The sequence below is a fragment of the Oncorhynchus tshawytscha genome, linkage group LG02 (assembly GCF_018296145.1).
Source record: "Oncorhynchus tshawytscha isolate Ot180627B linkage group LG02, Otsh_v2.0, whole genome shotgun sequence".
NCBI lineage: Eukaryota > Metazoa > Chordata > Actinopteri > Salmoniformes > Salmonidae > Oncorhynchus > Oncorhynchus tshawytscha.
In genome coordinates this window covers 41,490,263-41,505,831 of record NC_056430.1, presented here as the reverse complement: position 1 = coordinate 41,505,831, position 15,569 = coordinate 41,490,263, and the positions used below count along the sequence as shown (strand labels likewise).

Below are 15,569 nucleotides of genomic sequence, written 5' to 3'. Positions count from 1 at the left end.
CTTGAAAAAGGGGTTAAAGTAACAAGACATTTCACTCAAGTTATTGGATGAAGCTTGGATTAAACATCAACAGTATACCACAGGCTCACACTAATTCATGAGCTATTACATGATAAAGTGGCAGTCCTTAATGTGACATGACACGTGCATCCAGGACACTTGTCTTGTGTTCAAACATTCACAAATGTCTGTCTTGTTGGAATGGCACCATAACTTATTAATCGGAGCTGGTGACTTTGAAAGGAGTCTAATCCACATCAAAAAGAAACACAGTTCAATGTTTTTTATGGTTTTAGGTTGAGAATGTGATTGGATATAACATATGTCGCATCTATTTCTTAGAAGAAGGTTTTTTTTACATTTAAATCTCCATGTTTGTCTATAAAATATCCTCCTCCTCATCTTCCTCCTCAGGACTGGGTTATGGTAGTCAGGTGGTGGTTTTATATTGCAGCATCTATTACATCACCATTCTAGCCTGGGCCTTCTTCTACCTCTTCTCCTCATTCAGCTCTGAGCTCCCCTGGGCCAGTTGTAGAAACAGCTGGAACACAGGTATGTATATCAGTTTAGCCTGAGTGCCAGTCTGCTTGTGCTGTCATACCAACTGCCTGTCATTCATTGTCATAGCAAACCTGTTTGGATTGACAAGGAGAGCAATGGAGTTTGCATTGCATAGAACACAAACAGATCTGGGACCAGGTTAACTTCAGTGTGTAGACATGTTGACATTGACATACCTTTGTCATGCCCAAATGATAGATAGTATCTTAAATTGTTGGACACCACTGGGATATCCACTGAGATATTACGTTTTTGACAAGTGAGTTGATTAATGTTTTATTTTTGTAAATGTCTCCTTATCCAGGAAAGATTCAGAGAGTTCTGAGACATGCTTGTTATTGTGTCATTTCCTCCTAACCAGCAACCTGCATGGAGTTTGACAGAAGAGTAGTGGGACATCTAAATTGGACAGTAGCAGGGAACGCAACATCGCCAGTGAGAGAGTTCTGGGAGTGAGTACACAAAATCATTCCAATTTATCAACTCCTTATTAAGTCCTTACAGATGGAAATCATGGCTATGTTCCTTTTTGAAGGCGTTGAGAGAATGGTGAAAAGCAAGAGGTGGGATTGTAACTGAAAATATGATTTCAGAAGGAGAGTTTTGAGTCTCACAGACAGTCCAAACAAGCTAGGCAGTGTTCGCTGGGAGCTGGCTCTGTGTCTTCTACTGTCATGGATTCTCTGTTACTTCTGTGTTTGGAAAGGAGTGAAGTCTACTGGGAAGGTAAGGTGGGATCTCTGCCATTCAACCTGATGACACCATGAATACTGTAGAGTTGTTAAGATGAGCTATAGACTGAGGGAATGTAATGCTGGTCTGGTCCCCCTCCCCTCAGGTGGTCTACTTCACTGCCACCTTCCCCTATCTGATGCTGGTGGTGTTGCTGGTCCGTGGACTCACACTGCCGGGGGCAATAGATGGTATCAAGTTCTACCTCTACCCAGACCCAGCCCGCCTCACTGACCCACAGGTAGGAACACACTTCACTGTATAATTTGTGTCCAGGTGTAACAAAAACTATCAGTACATACTGTAGTGATTTGTGGGGGATAAATGGTAACGTCTCTGTCTGTGTTTGAGCCCTAGTCAACATGACCAAGGGCAGCAACCATTACCACTGGCACAAGAAACGTAACTCCCTTGGTGCAACAGTTTGTGGTTTTAAGAGCATCAGATTTGTTACAATATCAATACCTAATAAAAAAATATTCGGATTTTCAAAGCAAATGCATTTCCTGTTGACTTATATATACAAGGTACCATTTGAATTCACCTCTAATACCCTGGGATGTGACTAGTATGTCGGAATTGTGAAACTATGAAGACTATTGTGTCTCTCTCTGGTGTGTCTCACAGGTATGGATGGATGCTGGAACACAAATCTTCTTTTCCTATGCTATCTGCATCGGCTGTCTGACTGCTCTTGGCAGCTACAACAAATATGACAACAACTGTTACAAGTGAGTGGGGGAATGGAATGTATGATGGGCCTATGGAGAACCTACCTCAGAACAGTAACATACAATAAATGGACATTGGGACAATATGTTTTGTCAGTCAAAATGGGGGTAATGACGATAGATGGAATATGAAAACGAGTGTCGTTTTTGTTATGTTATTAAAAGTTAAATTACAACGTTATAAAGGAAACATTGTAACTTGAAGAGTTTTGTACCTGATGTTTACATACTGTACGTTATGTGGAAAATGTCCAGATGAAATAGAATGTTTTTGTAAAGGTGAAATGGGAAGTTAGTTGTCTAAATTGGATCTGAGTAAAATCCAGACCTTGCCTCGTAACTAGCGACGCACAGAGAACTTGCCATAAAACTGAAACGCCCCTTTCTGACCCGAGGATATTAAACATGTGAGTTAAGAATTTACATAGCAGACTAGGTGACCAGGGTCATGGTACAGTAGTCGCAAACGCAAAATGCAACTCGAGGTCGAAGAAGACAAAGGAAGCTCTTAATCTATGCTACAGATGAGTAGCTGTGTCTAAGAGGGTGAATTCAAGCAGGACCAATCGGTTATTCTCTCCAAGGAATCGTGTGTCTACACTGCTTTCATTCCCACACTGGAACCACCTATACGCTAATTAGTCATCCTCAGAAGACCCCTTTTCAGAACAAGGGCGAGGAAACAGACCACTAAGACAATGGACACTTACATTGTGTGGACAATCAGAGACTTACACCCGGTAACATCAGAGGAGAAGGAGGAACTCGGTCCACGAGGAGCTACCCCACCAGAGACCTTCGACAGATAATTACATCATTATATTCTAACCATATAACCATAAGAGCGGCAGTTCGGGCAAGTTTAGGGCTAAACTTAGCATAGTTTACAAATGTTCCCAAATGTGCCTTTTTCTTTTTAAATCGCCATTTTGTGTAACACGTACCATACTGTGTTAACTCGCTAGGGACCTGTTTCAGTGTACTAAGTTCTAATCAATAGCCTAGACGGTATGTTTGTGTGTCTTATATTATCATTTAGCTTGTTAGTAAAGAAATAATCAACTCAATTGGTGTGGTACAGACTTATTTAGTGGGACTCGGGTTTGTGCAGATTCACAGATTATGCGATACTCAGGACGAGACTGTAGAGGAAATTAATGAATTAGCGACTTTTGTAAAATCAATATACTGACATTCTTTGAGTAATTTGGGAAATGGAACCTCAATAAAACCAAACTTTCCCCTGGTGCCCAGGTTGCTGTGTTAATAATTACCTGATTCATTTAATCACGTAATTATAAACAGTTAATTATTCGATGAACAGCAGTCATCACATTAATCAATACAACATCACGACACTAGATAAAATGTGCTGGCAGAACGTTTTCTCTTGCCTGCAAAAACGTCCCCTGTGCACATAATTCTTTGGAGGTTGGGTTGAAGAAATGGTAGAGTACCTGGAAAGTTTGATGATCTCCATATTGTAGGTCATTTGGATGCCTTTGTGTTGTGACTAACAGGGAAGTGAATCTCTTTATAGGGACTGTGTGTACCTGTGCCTTTTGAACAGTGGAACCAGCTTTGTGGCCGGTTTTGCGATCTTCTCTGTACTGGGCTTCATGGCTTATGAACAAGGGACAGACATCTCAACAGTGGCCGAATCAGGTAAGTGTTGCAGCAGTGAGATATGAATGAATTCATGAATAAACAACTTAATGCACAAACAAACAAATTGACATACCCTTGTAAATTCTGCTTTGTTACAAGACAGGTGTCTTAGCATTTCAGGGATCTAACTATTCCCTCTGCCCCTGAGAGTTCAGTAATGAGTTTACCTGTATTGCTGCATACAGGTCCTGGCCTGGCATTCATCGCCTACCCTCGTGCCGTGGCCATGATGCCATTACCCCAGCTTTGGGCCATCTTCTTCTTCATCATGATAATCCTACTGGGTTTAGACAGTGAGGTGTGTTAGAGTGGTTCTGAAGGCCTACGAAATATTTTCTTTGCGAAGGATATTTACATAACCTACAATAGATGCTACAATCATCACTAAACTAATGGATGTGAAACTGTGAATGAGTAGCTAGTATTTCAAAGAAGAGTTTCCACTGAACCCCATCATCTCTCCTTCAGTTTGTAGGTCTGGAGGCTTTGGTGACAGTTATCTCAGACATGTATCCCTCTTTCTTCCTGGTTGGCCATCGGCGTAAAATCCTCCTCCTCATCATCAGTGTGGGTAGCTTCTTCATCAGCCTGGTCATGGTCACAGAGGTGAGAGATCATTTGAAGTAATCATTCTATAAGGAAATAGGATATAAAATATAGAATTTAAAGGCCATCGTTATTAGATCAATCATGACAGTAACGAGATATATGATCAATAATGTACCTCCCAAGTGATCTGTTTCAACGTTTACCTGGGTATTTGTCCTCTTTTTATATTAGATTTCATTTTCACCAGTTTTTCAGAAGAATGGCCATAACCTCTTATTTTCTAAACAAAGAAATACAGGTACCTTAGACCAGTGTTTCCTAAACTCGGTCCTGGGGCCCACAGACCAACTGTGTATTTGACAGACCAACTGTGTATTTGACAGACCAACTTTTAAACCCTTTTATTGACTGCTGTTTGAGTCCCTGTTGATATGTTTACTCCACAGGTGCAGACCGTCTGTACGATAATATAGAGGACATGATCGGTTATCGACCATTACCCATCATTAAGTACTGTTTGAAGTATGTCACTCCAGTCATCTGCACAGTAAGTTTTATTTATTTACACCCCACTGTCAACAGCAAATTAATTTGTTATTTGTCCAATAAAAGTTATAGTAAACATGACGTTTACATTGAATATATTAGGCTATTGTTATCATTAGCACTAGCATAAGATTAACATACATTACTGTTTAATTTAATTTCACATATGCAGTGAAACGTTTTGACACACCTACTCATTCAAGGGTTTTTCTTTTTTTTGGACTATATTCTACATTCTAGAATTGTAACGGTTTTCTTGACTTGAAGGAGAGGCGGACCAAAATGCAGCGTGGTTTCTATTCATGGTTCTTTAATAAAGACTCTACACATGAACAAACTAACAAAACAAGAAACGTGAAAACCCAAACAGCCCTATCTGGTGCAAACACAGAGACAGGAACAATCACCCACAAACACAGTGAAACCCAGGCTACCTAAGTATGATTCTCAATCAGAGACAACTAATGACACCTGCCTCTGATTGAGAACCATACTCGGCCGAAACATAGAAATACCCAAATCATAGAAAAACAAACAGACTGCCCACCCCAACTCACACCCTGACCATACTAAATAATGACAAAACAAAGGAAAAAGGTCAGAACGTGACAAGAATAAGAGTGAAGACCTCACGACAATAAAAAAAACAAGCAATCACGTAGTAACCAAAAAAGTGTAAAACAAATCCAAATATATATTTGATCTTAGATTCTTCAAAGTAACCACCCGTTGCCTTGATGACAGCTTTGCACACTCTAGGCATTCTCTCAACCAGCTTCATGAGGAATGCTTTTCCAAGCCCCCACACCATCACACCTCATCCTCCATGCTTCACAGTGGGAACAATACATGCGGAGATCATCCATTCACCTACTCTGCATCTCAGAAAGACACGGCGGTTGGAAACAAAAATCTCAAATTTGGACTCATCAGACCAAAGGACAGATTTCCACTGGTCTAATGTCAATTGCTCGTGTTTCTTGGCCCAATCAAGTCTCTTATTATTATTGGTGTCCTTTAGTAGTGGTTTCTTTGCAGCAATTTGACCATGAAGGCCTGATTCACACAGTCTCCTCTGAACAGTTGATGTTGAGATGTGTGTTAATTTAACTCTGTGAAGCATTTATTTGGGCTGCAATCTGAGGGGCAGTTAACTCTAATGAACTTGTCCTCTGCAGCAGTGGTAACTCTGGGTCTTCCTTTCCTGTGGGTAGGTCTTCATGAGAGCCAGTTTCAATATAGCACTTTTCTGCAACTGCATTTTTTTTGCAACTGCATTTTAAGAAACTTTCAATGTTCTTGAAATTTTCTGCATTTTCTGACCTTCATGTCTTAAAGTAATGATGGACTGTCATTTCTATTTGCTTATTTGAGCTGTTCTTGCTATTGTATGGACGTGGTCTTTACCAATTAGGGCTATCTTCTGTATACTACCCCTACTTGTCACAACACAACTGACTGGCTCAAACGCATTAATTCAACATATTAACTTTTAACAAGGCACACCTTTTAATTGAAATGCATTCCATGTGACTACTGTACCTCATGAAGCTGGTTGAGAGAATGCCAAGAGTGTGCAAAGCTGTCATCAAGGCAAATTACTATGAAGAATCTAAAATAAAATATATTTTGATTTGTTTAACACATTTTTGGTTACTACTTGAATCCATATGTGTTATTTCATAGTTTATGTCTTCACTGTTATTCTACAATCTAGACATTGGTAAAAAAAAAAATTAGGTGTGTCCAAACTTATTACTAGTAATGTATATTTAATTGTTCCAATTTCATAAAATGTTTGTTACATGTAATCTTTTGTTTTAACTATAATGCCTGATAAGCATCATCAACAGGGGGAACATATTGGATGTGCGCCAGCTCATGCTTTTTATTAGACCATTATAAATGCTCCACCAGAAGCCTGACCTGGAGAAACTATAACATTGTTCTTAACCTTATCTTGTTCATCTCTGTCTTCACTCAACCCTCACTGTTACCCTAATATGTTATAATTAGTACAATGCTATCAGAAAATACATTGTGTTCTTTAATGTTTATTATACAACCTCCATCCATATCTTTTGGTTCTAGGTTACATTTGTCTTCTCCTTGATAAAGTTTACTCCGCTGAAGTTCAACAACACCTTTCAGTATCCTTGGTGGGGTTCCGCCGTTGGCTGGTGGTTCACTCTCTCCTCCACCCTCATGGTTCCTCTATGGATGGTTTACATCGTGAGCGTCACTCCTGGTACCCTGCGACAGGTAAATAGGGACATCATTTATTATGTTTCTGTAGAGTTTCACATTGCTTGACTTGGGCAGGAGCTCTCCGGAGCTGAGTACCGGCACCTAAAATGTTTAACAGTTTGAGCTCCTGTTCCTCTTATAGAATATTAACTCAAAAGTATTGTGGAGCTCATGCACCTAAATGTAAACAGTACCGGCACCAAACATGAGTACCGGCAACTGTCTCAGCCCAAGTCAAGCACTGGAGTTTCAAAACAGAAAAGCATCTCAAAGTGGTCCAAAAGCAACAAAAATCAAGCAATATATCGTAGGTAGCCTAGCTATAGGTAGTTACGTGTGTCGACGATTAGAGCATAAGTCTTTGAGTACATTCTCCAAAGATGGAGCAATGGTCATGAGAAGCCACGGTTAATTTCTCACTATCAATTCCAAACTTCAGATATTTTAAAAGTTGGCAGGTACCACTTGTTGTTATCGCTAGTTATGTCTCTATTTATACAATGATCAGATCCATTACCCAAACCCCATTTACTCCCCAATACACACTGATGATGATGTTTCTTCAAGTCAAACAATCAATGCTCTGCAAACATCACCAGTTATTTTATGTCTCAGTCCTTTGGTGGTCTGTCTTTGAAATGCTCCTCTGTCCTCTTTATTGATTCCTCAGAGACTGTCCATCCTCACCACTCCGTCAGAGGATCTCCCCATGACCAAGGCCCAGAAGAATTCCCTCCTGGCCAAGCAGTCAGAGCAGGACAGACCCCTGGGGGACACGGAGATACCAGCCTGGGGCCACAACCTCCTAGACAGAGACAGTGGCCCTTGTAGAGACACTGGCCCCCTCTCTCAGCTACCATCCCTATAGGACTAGAGATAAGCAGGTCCAGCCAGTCACTCAAGGTCCTGACATAAACAATACAAATACTTCCCGTTGTGTAACAGAGACTTATGTGACCCTTCGCTTGGTCTGAGAGGCTTAGAAAAGTATAGTATAGAACATAATCCACCCCATGCCTTTTTCTTGGGAGGGAGATGTGGGCAAGTGTTTCCAAAACACACACTGTTTCCTGTATGTAGAGCTGATGAGACGTAGAAGCACTGGTTATGGGAAGTCTTGGTGTGACAAAAGAGATGCGGTCATCCTGTTTGGCCCAGAAAACCCTGAATTAATAGAATTACAGGTCAATCTTGCTGACTCATGTCAGAATGAGGAGAAAACATATTGAGTAAGGTCCGGCACAAAATATGGACCTTTGCAGTTGTCCTTTAATTAACCAGGACTGTGGTCATGGCAGAGTAATGGATGAATGGATCAAACACCTGTCACACAACATGGTGGAAACAAAAACATGACATTTATGCTATTAGTCCCTGTTTGGTTAACTGAGTCTGTATATACAAGTGAACAAACTATTTTTTGGAAGATACATTTTATCTTTGGGTGGGTTTAATAATCATATACCTTTATAGTTTTTTCTACTACTATGTAATATCTTAAGACTTTGTGAAGAATGACATTTGTGAAAATATATTGATGGTTAACGAGAAGGGATTGTGGAAATACATATATAGTAGAAACACTGTAAAATACTGTGATAGGATTTGATGCCAATATCAATAAACTTATCAAACCTTGTGCCATGATTTATATCTTATTTTTCCACCCTTATTCTTTGGAGTATGTTAAATTAAAAGTGTAATTCGCTGCAGAAATATATTCAGGTGTAACATTAATCTGAGACCTGCGGCCCATATTCCTAAAGCTTCCTAGAATAGAAGTGATGATCTAGGATCATAGAAAAGGCTAAACTGAACCTAGATAAGTGCTCCTACTCTGAGGTAATTGAACAGAGACATCGTTATTGCACTGACTATAAATAAGTTTCCCCCACAGGGTACAGACTGTGTTCCATAGCCGAGCTGAAGACTAATACAGGAGCAATGACCTTCTATGAGTTACAGATAAGACCAGTAAGACCAGTTAACAGCAGTTATCATTAGTTCAGGCTAAACCAACACAGAGCACACCCCACCTGCAATTGTGTCTGAGGTGAATTTAGCCTGATATGAAAAATGAATACTTGTAGCTTTAGACAGTTGTTTGTAGAATATCTATATTCATCCTTTGAGGTACTGTGGTCTGTATTACAGTGTACAAATGGCTCTGATGATTGCTGACCAAAGGAGCAGCACCAGCTCTACTATCCCTGATGACAGTCTGTGTTTTATCATTCATAGATACCATTATGACCCTCAATGTAGCAGGTTAGAGTGATAATAGTGTTTCAAGATTTTGATATATTTTTGTTGTTCTCGTGATCATTTTACACAATTCCCCAGCTGCACATGACGTATTACAGTACTATTTGACATTGAGGTCCAGTGATTGGTTGTGTCACTATCACCCTTAGTGCTTCAGCAAGTTGTAATACTAGTTCTAACAGAGATGTTAGACTCTGGTTCTAAACTCCACTGAGTTTAAAGACTAGGGGCTCTATTCAATCTGTAAAGCTGAAGTGTTACAGATTCTGCGATAGAAATGTGAAGGTAATTTCCGATTGGACCAACATATACAGCGTTTACGGTGAATGCAGTCTCCACTAAAGCAGGAACATTGCCTTTAAATCTCAATCACTCTGGAAAGCTTGGGCGGCAGGGTAGCCTAGTGGTTAGAACATTGGACTAATAACCGGAAGTTTGCAAGTTCAAACCCCTGAGCTGACAAGGTACAAATCTGTCATTCTGCCCCTGAACAGGCAGTTAACCCACTGTTCCTAGGCCATCATTGAAAATAAGAATGTGTTCTTAACTGACTTGCCTGGTTAAATAAAGGTAAAATTAAAAAAAATAATAATAATTAAAAGATGAATTTATGCAACACAGATTGAATAGAGACCTGGGTCATTCAGGTTTTCTGGACTTAGAATTAGAATGAATGAATTCACACAACATATCTCTCAGAATCTCCATTGAGAATGTCTTTTAGTCCTGGGTTAGGCTTAATCTGTGTCTGGGAAACTGGCCCATTATTTCCTACCTTTTTAATACTGATTTGAAATTTCAAAGAGTAGCCAATCCAGGGAGAGCCTGACAAAGTATAATGCCAAAGTCATCTTAACATAAACAAGCATTTGAAAGGGTCCCTTGTTGCCCTGTTATGTTATTGCATTACAGTAAATAAAGAAGAACAGAACAAAATTGATATCCATCAGATAATTCCTGGGCTTCAATACCTCTTTTGCCAATTGGCCTGGACCCTTTGCTGCCGACACAGAGCCCCGCCGATCCATCACTACTGATCTGCCGATGTAACCGTCCGAGGGGGTTTAAATAGGCTCTACCATTGCGACGTCCCCTTGAGGCACATCTGCTAGCCTGCAGCTAGCCCCGGCCTGCTTGCTGTCTGAATCGCCGCGCCACCAGCTCGCATATCTACTCATTGGACCCTATGATCACTTGACTACACATGCCTTTTCATAACGTCAATATGCCTTGTCAATTGCTGTTTTGGTGATTATTTTTTGTCTTATTTCACTGTAGAGCCTCCAGCCCTGCTCAATATGCCTTAGCTAACCTTTATGTTCCACCCCCACACATGCAGTGACCTCACCTGGCTTAAATGGTGCCTCTAGAGACAAAACCTCACTCATCGTCACTCAATGCCTAGGTTTAACTCCAACGTATTCACATCCTACCATAACTTTGTCTGTACATTATGCCTTGAATCTACTCTTGCACACCCAGAAACCTGCTCCTTTTACTCTCTGTTCCTACTTATCCTACTCCTCCTTTGTTCCTCTGGTGATGTAGAGGTTAACCCAGGCCCTGCAGTCCCCAGCATCACTCCAATTCCCCAGGTGCTCTCATTTGTTGACTTCTGTACCCGTAAAAGCATTGGTTTCATGCATGTTAACATTAGAAGCCTCCTCCCTAAGATTGTTGTATTCACTGCTTTAGCACACTCCGCCAACCCGGATGTCCTAGCCGTGTCTGAATCCTGGCTTAGGAAGGCCACCAAAAATCCTGAAATTTCCATCTCTAACTATAAAAATTTCTGACAAGATTGAACTGCCAAAGGGGGCGGAGTTGAAATCTGCTGCAGAGATAGCTTGCAGTGTTCTGTCATACTATCCAGACAATTCGAGCTTCTAATTTAAACATCCACCTTTCCAGAAACAAGTCACTCACCGTTGCCGCTTGCTATAGACCACCTTCAGCCCCCAGCTATGCCCAGGAGACCATATGTGAATTGATCGCCCCACATCTATCTTCAGAGTTCGTACTGTTAGGTGACCTAAACTGGGACATGCTTAATGCAACCGCTGTGTCTGATTTTTAAAAAACTTTACGGAATTAGCAAACCATGCAATAATCTGAGACGGCGCTCAGAAGAAATAGTCACAATAGCCGCCATGTTGGCGTCAACATAAACAAGAAATTACACCAAAAATATTCCCTTACCTTTGATGATCTTCATTAGAAACCACTTCAGGAATCCCAGGTCCACAATAAATGTTTGTTTTCGATAACGTCCGTTATTTATGTCCAAATATTTATGTCCAAATACCTCCGTTTGTTAGCACGTTTGGTATACATATCCAAAATGCTCTTCTGGTCAGCGTTACGTCGGACAAAAACTTCAAAAAGTTACATTACAGGTCAAAGAAACATTTCAAACTATGTACAAAATCAATCATTAGGATGTTTTTTAAATATAGCTTCAATAAAGATCCAACCGGAGTATTCCTTTGTGTCTTGATGAGCAATGGAATGCAAGTGGATACCATGAGGAATGCGCGTGATCAGAAAATGGCTGACTGCCAGTCACCTGATAGATTCTGCTCTCATTCAGTCCCACAACACAGTAGAAGTGTTATTCAAATGTCTATAGATGGTTGACATCTAGTGGAATCCCTCGGATGTGCAACATCATTAATATCTCAAAGGGATTTCATTGGGAACTGTGGTGAATACATACCAAGCTCAGATTTCTCACTTCCTGTTTTGATTTCTCCTCAGGATTTTGCCTGCCATATGAGTTCTGTTATACTCACAGACATCATTCAAACAGTTTTAGAAACTTTGGAGTGTTTTCTATGCATATATTAGCAACTGAGACTGAGGAGTAGGCCGTTTACTTTGGGCAACTTATTCATCCAAGCTACTCAATACTGCCCCCCAGACAGTTTTGGTCTAGAGTGTCTCACCCTTTGAAGAGGGGGATGACCGAGGCAGCTTTCCAATCTTTGGGGATCTCAGACGATACGAAAGAGAGGTTGAATAGACTAATAATAGGGGTTGCAACCATTTCGGCAGATTATTTTAGAGATGGTTGTGGACAGGTGTCTTTTATACTGATAACAAGTTCAAACAGGTGCCATTAATACAGGTAACGAGTGGAGGACAAAGGAGCTCTTAAAGAAGAAGTTACAAGTCTGTGAGAGCCAGAAATCTTGCTTGTTTGTAGGTGACCAAATACTTATTTTCCACCATAATTTGCAAATAAATTCATTAAAAATCCTACAATGTGATTTTCTGGATTTTTTTTCTCATTTTGTCTGTCATAGTTGAAGTGTACCTATGATGAAAATTACAGGCCTCTCTCATCTTTTTAAGAGGGAGAACTTGCACAATTGGTGGCTGACTAAATACTTTTTAGCCCCACTGTACATGTATCTTATACCGTTTTAAAGGTAGTCTTGTTGTTAATCCCACCACAGTGTCCGATTTCAAATAGGCTTTACAGCGAAAGCACCAAAAACGATTATGTTAGGTGACCACCAAACCACAATAAAAACAGTCCTTTTCCCAGCCAAAGAGGGAGTCACAAAAAGCACAAATAGAGATAAAATGAATCACTAACCTTTGATGATCTTCATCAGATGACACTCATAGGACTTCATGTTACACAATGTATGTTTTGTTTGATAAAGTTTATATTTATCAGAAATACTCATCATAAATGTAGATGATAATACAAGTTATACATATGGAATTATAGATATACCTTTCCTTACTCTGTTGAAGAGCATGCACTTAGTTTTACTAGCATTTAAAAGTGGTTGGAGGTCACAGAAAGAGTGTTGTATGGCGTTGAAGCTCGTTTGGAGGTTTGTTAGCACAGTGTCCAAAGAAGGGCCAGATGTATACAGAATGGTGTCGTCTGCGTAGAGGTGGATCAGAGAATCACCAGCAGCAAGAGCGACATCATTGATATATATAGAGAAACGAGTCGGCCCTAGAATTGAACCCTGTGGCACTACAATAGACTGCCAGAGGTCCGGACAACAGGCCCCCCCGATTTGACACACTGAACTCTACCTGTAAAGTAGTTGGTGAACCAGGCGAGGCAGTCATTTGAGAAGCCAAGGCTATTGAGTCTGCCGAAAAGAATGTGGTGATTGACAAAGTCGAAAGCCTTGGCCAGGTTGATGCACAGTACTGTCTTTTATCGATGGGGATAATGATATCGTTTAGGACCTTGAGCATGACTGGGGTGCACCCATGACCAGCTCGGAAACCATATTGCATAGTGGAGAAGGTACGGTGAGATTTGAAATGGTGATATGTTTATTACTCCCCACACCCTCCCACACGACTAGCATCACTACTCTGGACGGTTCTGACTTAGAATATGTGGACAACAACAAATACCTAGGTGTCTGGTTAGACTGTAGACTCTCCTTCCAGACTCACATTAAGCATCTCCAATCCAAAGGTAAATCTAGAATCGGCTTCCTATTTCACAACAAAGCCTCCTTCACTCATGCCGCCAAACATACCCTCGCAAAACTGACTATCCTACCGATCCTTGACTTCGGCAGTATCATTTACAAAATAGCCTCCAACACTCTACTCAGCAAGCTGGATGTAGTCTATCACAGTGCCATCCGTTTTATCACCGAAGACCCAAAGACAGTACTAGACACCATTGCGATCAGCATGCTCTCGTTGGCTGTCCCTCAGTAGATATCAGTCGCCAAACCCACTGGCTCCAGGTCATCTATATGTATTTGCTAGGTAAAGCCCCGCATTATCTCAGCTCACTGGTCACCATAGCCTAAACCCACCCGTAGCCAGCGCTCCAGAAGGTAAATTGCACTGGTCAACCCCAAAGCCAAAACTTCCTTTGGCTGCCTTTCCTTCCAGTTCTCTGCTGCCACTGACTGGAACGAATTGCAAAAATCTCTGAAGCTAGAGTCTTATATCTCCCTCTCTAACTTTAAGCATCAGCTGTCAGAGCAGCTTACCGATCGATAACTGTACCTGTACACAGCCATTCTGTAAATAGCACACCCGAATACCTCATCCTCATATTATTACTTACCCTCTTGCTCTTTTGCACCCCAGTATCTCTACTTGCAAATTATCATCTGCACATCTATTACTCCAGTATTAATGCTAAATTGTAATTATTTTCGCCTATGTGGCCTATTTATTGCCTACCTCCCTACTCTTCTACATTTGCAAACACTGTACATAGATGTTTCTATTGTGTTATTGACTGTACATTTGTTTATGTGTAACTCTGTGTTGTTGTTTTTGTCGTACGGCTTTGCTTTATCTTGGCCAGGTTGCAGTTGTAAATGAGAACTTGTTCTCAACTGGCCTACCTGGTTAAACAAAGGTGAAATAAAATAAATGAATAAAAAAACATATGTGCTCCTTGCAATTCAAATATGAGGAAGCTTGACAAGTTTGTCGTTGTGTGTAAGGTGAGACAGATTGCCTATTAAATGTGTGCCAGTTATCGGGTCGTACAACATGCCTACAGTATTTGGTACTATGAGATCTCTGTGTGACTGTGATGAGTGACAAGTTGTACTTTGTAATACTGCCTTCTGCATTCATATGTTAAATGATAATGACATTTGGACCCTATTTAAATTTGACATTTCAGGCCAGAAGGGAAGAGAACTGAGAGCTTAGTGCCTGAGTATAACAACAATTTTTTCTGCTTGATGATATACATATATATTACCTCCACCAGAGTACTTATGAGTTGTGCAGTAAAAAATAGTAAGTTACAAGTTACAACAGGAGAAATATGACTTGTAGTGAATATGTAAGACAACAAAGCCTACAACAGCAACACACTATCTCATCAACTGAAATGGTGTCTGACTTCGCTTTTATTTCCATAGATAGGCTGTGATAGGAGAAAACTGAGGAAGATCAACAATATTGCCTAGATAAATAAAGGTTCAACAAAATGCAATCAACAACATTGTAGTTACTCCACAAACCTAACCAAATTACAGAGTGAAAATAACGCAGTCTGTACTGAACAAAAATCTTCCAAAACAATATGGCACTAAAATAAAACTGCAAAAAAATCTGGCAAAGAAATGAACTATATGTCATGAATACAAAGCGATACATTTGGGGCAAATCCAACGCAACACATCACTGAGTACCACTCTTCATATTTTCAAGCTTAGTGGTGGCTGCATCGTGTTATGTGTATGCTTGTCATCAACAAGGATTAAGGAGTTTTTTAGGATAAAAAAATGGAAAGAGCTAAGCACA

General features: G+C 40.4%; 1 pseudogene; it reads left to right on the top strand.

The window, feature by feature from the left end:
* Nucleotides 1-371: 371 nt before the first annotated feature.
* Nucleotides 372-8,644, top strand: LOC112215034 (annotated as a pseudogene).
* Nucleotides 8,645-15,569: the final 6,925 nt, after the last annotated feature.